This window comes from Anomaloglossus baeobatrachus, unplaced genomic scaffold, assembly GCF_048569485.1.
Source record: "Anomaloglossus baeobatrachus isolate aAnoBae1 unplaced genomic scaffold, aAnoBae1.hap1 Scaffold_3155, whole genome shotgun sequence".
Classification (NCBI taxonomy): Eukaryota; Metazoa; Chordata; class Amphibia; order Anura; family Aromobatidae; genus Anomaloglossus; species Anomaloglossus baeobatrachus.
Window position 1 is genome coordinate 42501 of NW_027442558.1, and position 11405 is coordinate 53905.

General features: G+C 46.5%; 1 long non-coding RNA gene across 1 annotated transcript; it reads left to right on the forward strand.

Moving 5' to 3' along the window:
- Positions 1-191: 191 nt before the first annotated feature.
- Positions 192-7398, forward strand: LOC142269272 (uncharacterized). Its single transcript, XR_012734794.1, has 3 exons — positions 192-276; positions 368-455; positions 6608-7398. It is a non-coding gene; the product is annotated as an uncharacterized LOC142269272 (long non-coding RNA).
- Positions 7399-11405: the final 4007 nt, after the last annotated feature.

Consider the following 11405-nt stretch of genomic DNA (forward strand, 5'->3'; position numbering starts at 1 on the left):
TATATATATACTTTATTCCTCTGTGATCAACTAACCGTATTAACCCTTCGTCGTCCGGCTCGCCCACAGCGTATATGGTAAGCAGAATTATTCGTCACTCAGATATGGCGAATATCTGCGCTCCCAGCTGAAGATTTAGTAGTTGTAGCTTTGGATGTGACTGGAGGACGTTATAACGCAATGCTTTCTCTCTTTTCTTGAGTGCACGTTTCTTCTGAAATTCTTCATCCATATCGAGACCAGATATTTTCAGACGACTGCGGCGATAACAATAGTGTAGGTTGCGTCCTGACCCCCCATCCCCCCCTCACGATGCCCCTCAAATGGATCCGGGAATCCTCTTCATGGGTTTTTTGTATCTCTTTAGTGCGGAGGCGGCAGACTAGGCCCCTGAGATGACGCACCTGGACATCACTTATGATGAGATCCTGGAGCGACACTGCAAGAGTACCGAGGTGATTGCTGGGAGTAAGGAAAATTATTGAATGTTCTCAGTGAGAGGAACAAAATTATAATCTTGTGATACCTTTTTAATGGCTAACAAATAAAATGAAGTGATTTTACAAAGCAAGCTTTCGAGACATCTCAGGTCCCTTCATCAGGCATGGTCTGACAAAATACCTTAAGAAACACAAATATATGCACAAACAGAGCAGAAGGATGGCATAATAAAAGACATTTAAAGAAACACTGATCTTAGAAAGTGAATCCTTAATTAGCTTTGCTTAGTGGTGTGAGTTTTATTGTCCCAGTATCCATGTAGGATCAGAGGTCTGGTGAGTCTCTGGAATAGACTCCTCAGATTTTGTAATGGGCCATAAATCCTTCTGACAGGTTGAGTCCTGTGTCCACAGAGTTCAACATTTTAATGAATTTGTATTCCCAGACCCTGCGATGGCTCTGTGATCTGAAGTTGCCTTTTAATATGACAACTTTCATATGGTTTATGTTGTGTCCTGAAGCACAAATGTTTGGCCACAGGTAAATGGATTTTTTTTGTCTGTAATTGTGTGGCGATGAGATCTCATCCTTGCTCTCAGTCTCTGTCCTGTTTCTCCAACATAGAGACCCCCAATAGGACATATAGTGAACAGGATTAAGTACACCACGTTGGAAGAGGAACATGTGAATGTCCCAGGAATTTTGTAGTTCTTCTGTGTGTTAGGGATCTGTATCCAGTCTTTGGTCTCTACATGAATGCAGGTTTTGCAGCTCTTTACATTGCAAGGATAAGTTCCTCTTGGTGTGTCTGAGGGCATAGAACTTCGGATCATGATGCTCCTTAAATTAGGAGGTTGCCTGTACCACAACAATGGAGGATCTTTTGAATATTATTTTTAACCGGTTATCCATGTGTAGAATGTGGTAAAGTTTCTTGGCCGTTCTTCTCAGTACCTCAAGCTGTGGGTTGTATGTCACCACCAGAGGTACTCAACTATTTTCCTCTTTTTGTTTGTATTGAAGCAGTTCACTTCTAGGGGTCCTTGTTGCTCTAATGATCTGAACTTCTATGGAGGTGGGGTGGTAGCCTTGGTTTAGAAATGTGTTTTTAAGATGGGTTAAGTGTTCATCCCTGTCTGCAGGGCTGGAACAGATACAATTATATCTGAGGGCCTGGCCGTAGACGAAAATGAGATCTCACCGCCACACAATTACAGACAAAATCCATTTACCTGTGGCCAAACATTTCTGTGCTTCTGGACACAACATAAACCATATGAAAGTTGTCATATTAAAAGGCAACTTCAGATCACAGAGCCATCGCAGGGTCTGGGAATACAAATTCATTAAAATGTTGAACTCTGGACACAGGACTCAACATCTGGACTCTGGACAGCATACTGTATCTTGCTGCACGTTGTGCAATATGGTAGGTGACACATTTGCACAAGCATCTGTGATACGTCGTCGTAGGTCCTGCAATGTTTGTGGAGGGGTCGCATACACATGTTTGATGTGACCTCACAGAGAGAAGTTCAATGGGGTCAGGTCAGGTCAGGTGAGCGTGGAGGCCACTCCACGCAGCCACCGTACCCAATGACTTGTAGGAAGGTCTCCATGAGGTATCCTTTCATATCCGCAGCCTTGAGAGTTTTACACGTTCTAATCATAGCATTTCTGTATGCAAGATGTCGATTCGTATTGAATTGATTCCCTACAACTTTGTAATTCACTTTTTTTCTCTATCTCGTTCAGTTTTCGCAATAAAAATGCTAACTCCGATGTTTTCCATCAGGTGGCGCTATAGGTGGTTTCACTGGGTAGCTACTTTACTATACCTAGACACCACTTCTATGCCTATAGCTGCCGCCGTTTTGAAGTTAATGGCGGTGGATAGAATATGGGTTGATACACTGAATACAGCATTCTAACATGCTGTATATAAGAACCCAGGCAGCTGTGAATATAAAAATTACTTTATATACTTTATAATACTCAATTAACGGCCGGTGCGGAGGAGTTGGGTCATATGGGCGTCTCCGTTCTCCGGTGCCGGCGCCTCCTGTTTCGGCCATCTTTGTCCTCCTTCTTTTGAAGCTTGGGGTGCATGACACGTCCTACGTCATACACACTCGCCGGCATTGAGGTTCTGCACAGGTGCACTTTGATCTGCCCTGAGCGGGGCAGATCAAAGTATTGTAGTGCGCCTGCGTGGGACCGGCGAGTGTGTATGACGTAGGACGCATCATGCACACAGGCTTCAGAAGAAGGAGGACGAAGATAGCGAAAGAGGAGGCGCCACCACCGGTGAACGGAGACGCCCATATGACCCAACTCCACCGCAGAGACCGTTTAGGTAAGTATTATAAAGTCATTTTTATGTTATCCACAGCGGCCTGGGTTCTTATATACAGCATGTTACAATGCTGTATATAAGAGCCTAGTAGTGGTGGCCGCAGCTTATAGGCCCCAAATCTGCTGAAAGGTTCCCTTTAAACTCTAGAATCATTACACATGGCAATGGGCTCTAGGTTACAGGCTCCGATTTCTCATTGCCTTTGTGCCTGTTTTTTTTTGTCTACCTTTTGTGTGTTTTGTGCATTTTCTGTTGGCATCTAATTCATTTTTCTATTTGTGCCTTTATTGAAGTTTGTCTTTATCTTTGCTCGTTTGATTGTTTTGTTCTTTTCTGCTTTGTGGGCAGAGTCTAGCAAACACAAATGTTTGAGACTGATTAATTAATTAATTAAAGCACCACTCTAGCACAGTCTCTGCGGGTTCAAGGTTTCGTTTACTCACAGTCCTGGTTTACCCGGGAGATGCCAGTCTCCGTCGTGATGGGCAACAGTCGATCTCGGATCCGTTGGAGGTCAGAACCAGTACAGTGGATGGTGGGCCCTTCTTACTTGCACTTGGTGTTGGATCCCCGTGGCCTGAAGCTTCTTGGGGACCCCGGTTCTTGAAAAGTGTTTACTCCCATCCCGTATGCAGGTGCCACGGGTCCGTTGTGGGGCCTGCCTTGGAACACGACCCCGCACCCTGTGTAGCACTGTGCTCTGGGAACTGTGGGGGCCAGAGGGACATGCAATCCCCTGGCCTGCAGAATGATCCACCCTATGATTCTGCACCCTTCTCAGCGCCGGTCCCGAGGGAGCAATCAAGCTCTCCCCTCGGTGACCGTATTGACTCCTGCGTCCCACCAGAGCCACAGGTAAATCCCGACTGCTCTTTTCCTCTCCTGCTGGAGAACTCGCTGACTGTTATGTTGCTCCTGACTCCCCCTGGTAGCTGTCCCTCCCCCGGTTCTCTGTCGCTAGTGGGTGGCTTCCCCCCATGTTTAGTGACTGCCTTAAGACCCTACCCCGTCCCCAGTGGAGAGGCCAACCTGGTTGTGTGGATGATTTGGTGTGTGGTGGAACCAGTACCAACTTCCTCTAGATCCAGGGTGAGTACTGCACCTTAAGTGAGGTGCAGTACCCTGTGGCAACTGAAGCCTCAGGGGTGTCACAATAACATGATTTACAACAGCCAGCATCATCGGCAGCCTGATACAAAGCTGTGCATGCATATGGCTTTGTACTTCAGAGCATTGAGCTTTTGTGACGCCAGGTGTATGAGTCCCGGCTTCATAGAGACTCACTGCGCATGATGGGAAGTTGTCCGTTGTCCGTACTACACCTCTCGGAAGCCGGGATATATACACCCGGCATCAGAGTAGTGCACATGACTGGAAGTGCGGACAACTTCCGATCATGCGCAGTGAGTCTCTCTGAAGCCAAGACACACACACACTTCGGCATCACAAAAGCTAAATGCTGAGCGGTACAAAGCCGTGTGCACACGCTGAGGGAAGGGAAATGACAAAAACAGACATTAACGCATTACTCAAATCCTGAAGGCTGTGTAGGTCAATAATACAAATTGACCATTAAAGAGCAGGATATGAAAATACATAACCGTAATTGTCCATGCTGAGCGTAGCAATCCAGTTATAAAAGTTAACAAAGAAGGAAGAAGAATAAAGAGAAAAGCAAAAAAAAATAGAAAAGCAAAAGAAGAAAAGAGGATAGGGTAAGGGAAGGGAGGGAACACAATAGAGATAGGTGTTCAAAAGGTGTGACCCAAAGAGTGCAGGTCAGATCTCCCCGATAAACACCAGCTAGCCATTCAACAAATTAAAATCCATCCACTAAAACCAGGTTTGTAGGTTCATAGAAGAGAGTTCCTCCATTAACATCACCTCATTTATTTTAGTAAACCAGAGGGAGACTGCCACAGCGGTATCTTTCCTTCAGAGCAGAGGGATGCACTCTCTTGTAGTCACAATTAAATGTCTTAATATCGAATACCTGTATGCTTTTAGAGGGATGTCACATTCATAGATAAGACCGAGAGCTGGGTTCAGGTCTGAAATGAGATTTGTGAGTTCACGAATCACTTGCTGCTCTTTCCCCCAAAAAAGAAAAAGAAACGTGCAGGACCAAAAAATGTGTAACATATCACCCTCCTCCTCCCCACATCTCCAACATAAGGGACACAGGGGACTAGCTTTTGGAAAGATTGAGTGTAGGCGAGTGGGGACCCTATATCACCGAGAGAGTATTTTCTACCTGGCCTCATCATGTAAACAGGAACATATAGGTAAGTTATGCATTAAGGTGAAGATACGTCTCCAATGATTCTTGGTCAGAGAGAGCCCAAATCTCCTTCCAATTGGGTTTGAAAATTGGTGTTAGGTTGGTCTCGATTAGCAAGTATTATTGGAAGAATAAAGTGTGTCTTAATGGGCCCATGTCCAAACACGGAATCTCAAAAGGTGTCTTGTTGTTATTATAATAAAGTCTAAAAGGGAATGAATGGAAACAGTGGGAAAGCTGACCAACTCTCCAGGTTCTAAGGGATAAGGGAATAGAAAGGCCAAGATGGTATTTCTTTAAAGGCCAAATAAATCTCTGAAGTCGGGCAACGCTATCACTCCTGATATTTTAGAATAATAGAATATGGTTCTGCTCCTACAGTACTGGGCTTACCAGACCATATGAACATGGTTTCAATGGAAGCAAGACACCTGAAGAAGGACAAGGGAACCCTAATCAGAAGAGCTTGAAAGACATACAGAATCCGAAGAAGGATGTTAATTTTAAAGATTGTACTTCTACCACACATGTAAAAGCAATCCTTGTCCATCTTGAGTCTTCGTGTACCAATTGGAGAAGTTTGGGGAAATAAAGAGATTATGTCAGGCTTATGTCTCTTGGTAATAGTATCTCTAAATATTTAATAGCTAAATTGCGACATTTAAATTCTTTAGTTTTACTTCACTATGTTTATAGGAGACAGAGCATATTCCAGAAGAAATCGTCACTACTATAGTGCGGGAAGAGGGAAACCAAGGAAAAAATTGTGAAAACATACCCTGCTGTAACTAAATAAAAGCATAGTGCATATAAACATAGGGTACTTGGTAAACACTGTTTTTGATCAAAAAAAGCATAAAGCTATCCCACCAAACGTCAAGGTGTACCCAGTTGGGATAGTACCTACACTCTCTAATATTAAAACCTTACCATGGGTCTAAAATAGGCCTCAATGTGGCTAAGGGCTGAGAGTAACCGGGTCCCAACAGGACACACACAGTCAGGGGGATTCACAGAATTAAATGTCCTTGGTTTTTCCTTGGTTTCTCTTTGTCTCATACTCCGGCTCTCATACTCCGGCTCACTTTTTTGTTTTTATGTAGTTTTTTTGTATTCAGTACAAACAGGGAGTGGCCCCCTTCTCAGCGAGCTGGACATTTAATTCTGTGAATCCCCCTGACTGTGTGTGTCCTGTTGGGACCCGGTCACTCTCAGCCCTTAGCCACATTGAGGCCTATTTTAGACCCATGGTAAGGTTTTAATATTAGAGAGTGTAGGTACTATCCCAACTGGGTACACCTTGATGTTTGGTGGGATAGCTTTATGCTTTTTTTGATCAAAAACAGTGTTTACTAAGTACCCTATGTTTATATGCACTATGCTTTTATTTAGTTACAGCAGGGTATGTTTTCACAATTTTTTCCTTGGTTTCTCTTTGTCTCATGGCCAGTGTGAACATGGTCTCACAAGTTCCATGTATACCATCTCATACTCCGGCTCACTTTTTTGTTTTTTTTGTTTTTATATAGTGCGGGAAGAACCTGTCTCAGAAAAAGGCAGCACAAATATAGACGAGGAAGAGGAAACCCTCTGCTGCGCCTGGCCCCGCATTCCTGCAAGAAGGATGAGAAGAGCAAGGGCCAGGATCTCCTCCTTTATAAACACTCTGTTAAGGTAAGAAAAGGTAAGTATACATAAAGGATAAGTACAGAAAAGAAGCACAAGTATAAGTAAGAAAGGATAAGTATAGGTAACAAAAGAGAAATATAGAGGCGTTATAGGTTATTAAAACAAAAAAAGCAAGTAAAAATAGGCAAATAAAGGTAAGAAAGGATCTAGGTAAGAAAATTATAAATGTAGATGAATATACAAAAAAACGGATACATTTTATACAAGTATAGGTAAGAAAAGTTAAAGGAGTTGTCCGTCATTAGCTTAACAAAATTTTTTGAGTTTATCTGTGCTGTATTGTCATATAAATCACACTTACATTATTTTTTGTTTTCTAACTTTTGTTCCTCTTGAATTATCCCTTTATTCTCTGCAGCACCTTGTTTACATTCAGATCCAGCAAACATGACCACTTCCTGTGCAAAACCTCAGTCAGAGCTGTCACCACCCACCCCAGTGTCCAGCCCCATCCTCTGCCCGCCCCCAGCACACACATTCCCTGTCAGTATTCTTCCCCAGCACCTGACCTGGTATCACTACAGCATTGCAAATAACAGCCCCACATCGGGCTCTGCACCGCACACATATGGCTCTGCACCGCACACGCACACATATGGCTCTGCACCGCACACGCATGGCTCTGTACCGCACACGCACACATATGGCTCTGTACCGCACACATATGGCTCTGCACCGCACACATATGGCTCTGCACCGCACACATATGGCTCTGCACTGCACACGCATGGCTGTGCACCGAACACGCACACATATGGCTCTGCACCGCACACACACATATGGCTCTGCACCGCACACGCACACATATGGCTCTGCACCGAACACGCATGGCTCTGCACCAAACACGCACACATATGGCTCTGCACACGCACACATATGGCTCTGCACACCCACACATATGGCTCTGCACCGCACACATATGGCTCTGTACCGCACATGCGCACATATGGCTCTGTACCGCACACGCACACATATGGCTCTGCAGACGCACACATATGGCTCTGCACATGCACACATATGGCTCTGCATACCCACACATATGGCTCTGCACCGCACACATATGGCTCTGTACCGCACACGCACACACATGGCTCTGCACCGCACACGCACACATATGGCTCTGCACCGCACACGCACACATATGGCTCTGCACCGCACACGCATGGCTCTGTACCGCACACGCACACATATGGCTCTGTACCGCACACATATGGCTCTGCACACGCACACATATGGCTCTGCACACGCACACATATGGCTCTGCACACGCACACATATGGCTCTGCACACGCACACATATGGCTCTGCACCCCCCACCCCCCCATAGGGAACACATGTAGGGAGTACATACTCACCCGTCCTCGGTCCCCGCCGCTCCTGCACGTTCGCCAGCTGTCTGTGCTCTGGACATATCAGCACAGTAGTGACGTCACCGCTGTGCTGAAGAGAGCACAGACAGCGGGAGGGACAGTGATGAGAAGCAGCGCTGCGCTGCTTCTCATCAGCACTTTCAAATGTACCGGCATCTGTGATCTGTGATGCCGGTACATTTGAATGTGTGATCCTGAGCAGGGGGCCCGGTGCTGGCGCTGACACCACGGCAGCCGCCGCCAGGCCCCTCCCCCAGGTCACGGACCCCACAGCAGTGCAGGGGGAGGTTACTGGAGAGTAAAAGAGGTGCGGGGGAATGTGTGGGAGGGTGCAGGGAAGGGGGCGGGGCTCATCGCACTGTACCCGCCCAGCAGGGAGGCGACATGCTGTTCCACATTTGCATGTCAACATGGCCCTGCCCATGTTGACATGAAATGACCGGAAGCAGCAAAATTGCGGCAGGAGCGGTCACATGACCACTCTGAGCCGGGGGAGAGGGGCTGACAGCAGGGCAGGTAAGTGATCTCTATCTACTTACCTGCCCCAATGTAGCCCAATAGGGAAATAAAAAAAAAAGTCAAAGAAGCCGGATAACCCCTTTTAATAGTAAAGTAAAAAAAGAAAAAAGCGCTTCATACTGACCGAGGCTCCGTTGCAGCTGTACACTGCTCCCGTGGCTTCTCCTTCACTTGCTGGGCCGCTAATTACTGCTCATTCATATGCACTGCTTTCCCCGTCTTCCGGCTGTCCTGTCTCCTGTGATTGGTTGCAGTCAGACGCATCCTTAGCGTATGTGAAAGCATCTGCTTACAACCAATCACGGGCGCCAAGACGGTTGATGAGTGGGAAAGCAATTCAACTCAGCGGATCATTATTGTGGTATAAAACGTATAAAATTTTTCACTGTGTTTTTCTCCCATATTATGACACCAAGAACAGAAAAAGCATATGGCTACAGTATGCAGCCCCCAGCCGTGCGCTTATCTTGGCTGTTTATCCAAATAAGAGGAACTGCATGCGGCTTTTTTCTTGATTTACAAAAATAATTTAAAAATAAACGAAATTCAGTCCCCCCGAATTTTGGTACCCAGGCATGATAAACCACAAAAGCTGGGGGCTGGTATTGTCAGGCTGGGGAGACCCCTATTTATTGAGCCGCCCCGTGCCTAAAAATAGCAGCCTGCAGCCACTCAGGATTGTCACATCCATTAGATGTGACAATCCCAGCACTTTACCTGGCTCTTCCTGGTTGCTCTGGGGCGGTGGCAATCAGGCTAATATGAAGTTAATCACAGCCCACAGCTGCCTCTAAGCCAGATATTAATCGTCAGGGTCTATGAGACACCCCCCCCCCTTAGTAATCTGTAAGTGACAGTAATAAACACATACACCAAGAAAAAAACAGTTTTTTGTAATTAAATACATCACCCTCATAAGCCTCTTGATTAGGCTACATTCACAGGACTGCCCCGTTTTTGCGGTCCGCAAAAAAATGGTCATGTTTTTTCACGGATGCAACTGTGTGGCATCCGTTCCGTTCCGTATATGGTCCGTGTGTCATCTGCGTACCTTCCTATTTTTTTCAAACTGCAAAAAAACGGAAGCAGCTAGATAGATAGAGGGATAGATAGAGACAGATAGCTAGAGGGATAAATAGAGGGATGGATGAATGAATCAAGGGATATATAGAGGGATAGATAATAGATGAGAAAGACCAATATAATGTCCTACCCCCCCCCCCGCATATTCTAAGCTGGCACCCTTTAGTGCCTTTCATGTGGCACTAAAGGGTGCTTAGCCTTGTATTTAGCCAATAAAAAATAAATAATTAAAAAAAAAACGACGTGAGGTCCCCCTATCTTTTGTAGCCAGCTAGGGTAAAGCAGACGGCTGCAGCCTGCAGACCACAGCTGGCAGCTTCACCTTGGCTGGTAATCCAAAACAGAGGGCACCCCACGCTGTTGTTTAAAATTAAATAAATAATTTAAAACAAAAAACGTGGGGTCCCCCCCAAATTGCATCACCAGCCAAGGTAAAGCGGACAGCTGTGGTCTGGTATTCTCAGACTAGGGAGGTCCACCGATATTGGACACTCCCCAGCCTAAAAATAGCAGGCTACAGCTGCCCCAGAAGTGGCGCATCCATTGGATGTGCCAATCCTGGCGCTTTGCCCCAACTCATCCCGTTGCCCTGGTGCGTTGGCAAACGGGGTAATATATGGGGTTGATGCCAGATGTGTAATGTCACCTGGCATCAAGCCCAGGGCTTGATGACGTCAGGCGTCTATCAGATACCCGACATCACCAACCCATTCAGTAAGAAATAAAAAATAGACAACAAAAAAAGTTTTATTTGAAAAAACACTCCCCACATTCCCTCTTTCAACAATTTATTGACAAGAACAATCAAATCCGGGTCCGGCGTAATCCAATAAGGGGGTCGCACGGCGATCCATACCATAGTCAATGAGACTCCCAGTCAATGAAGAACAAAATGTTCCCCATTGGCTGGGAGAGCCGTGCAGTGACCTGAGCTAACATCAATAGGTCAGCCCAGGTCACTGCAGGGGATGCCGAGCGCTGCCGTCAGGAGGTTAGATGAGATCATTACCTACAGTAACGATCTCCTGCTCTGCTGACGTCAGCGCTGTCACTGACTTCTATGCCCGCCGCAGTCTACGCAGTATCGAGAGAGCCCGTGACGTCACTGCTAGTGACAGTCTCGGGCCGCCCCCGAGACGGGCAGAGAAGGCAGTGACCGCGGTGACGTCAGGAGGCAGGAGATCGTCACAGCAGGTAATTATCTCATCTAATCTAACCTGCAGCTACATGTGCAGAGAGCAGGGAGCCGCGCACACTGAGCGCTGGCTCCCTGCTCTCCTAGCTACAGTACACATCGGGTTAATTACACGATGTGTACTGCAGCTACATGTGCAGAGAGCAGGGAGCCGCGCACACTGAGCGCTGGCTTCCTGCTCTCCTAGCTACAGTACACATCGGGTTAATTACACGATGTGTACTGCAGCTACATGTGCAGACAGCAGGAGCCGGTGCTTGCAGCGTGAGAGCGGCGGAGGCTGGTAACGAAGGTAAATATCGGGTAACCACCTTGGTTACCCGATGTTTACCTTGGTTACAGCTTACCGCAGCTGCCAGATGCCGGCTCCTGCTCCCTGCTCGCTTCATTTCATCGCTCTCTCGCTGTCACACACAGCGATCTGTGCGTCACAGCGGGAGAGCGACGACCAAAAAATGAAGCTGGACATTC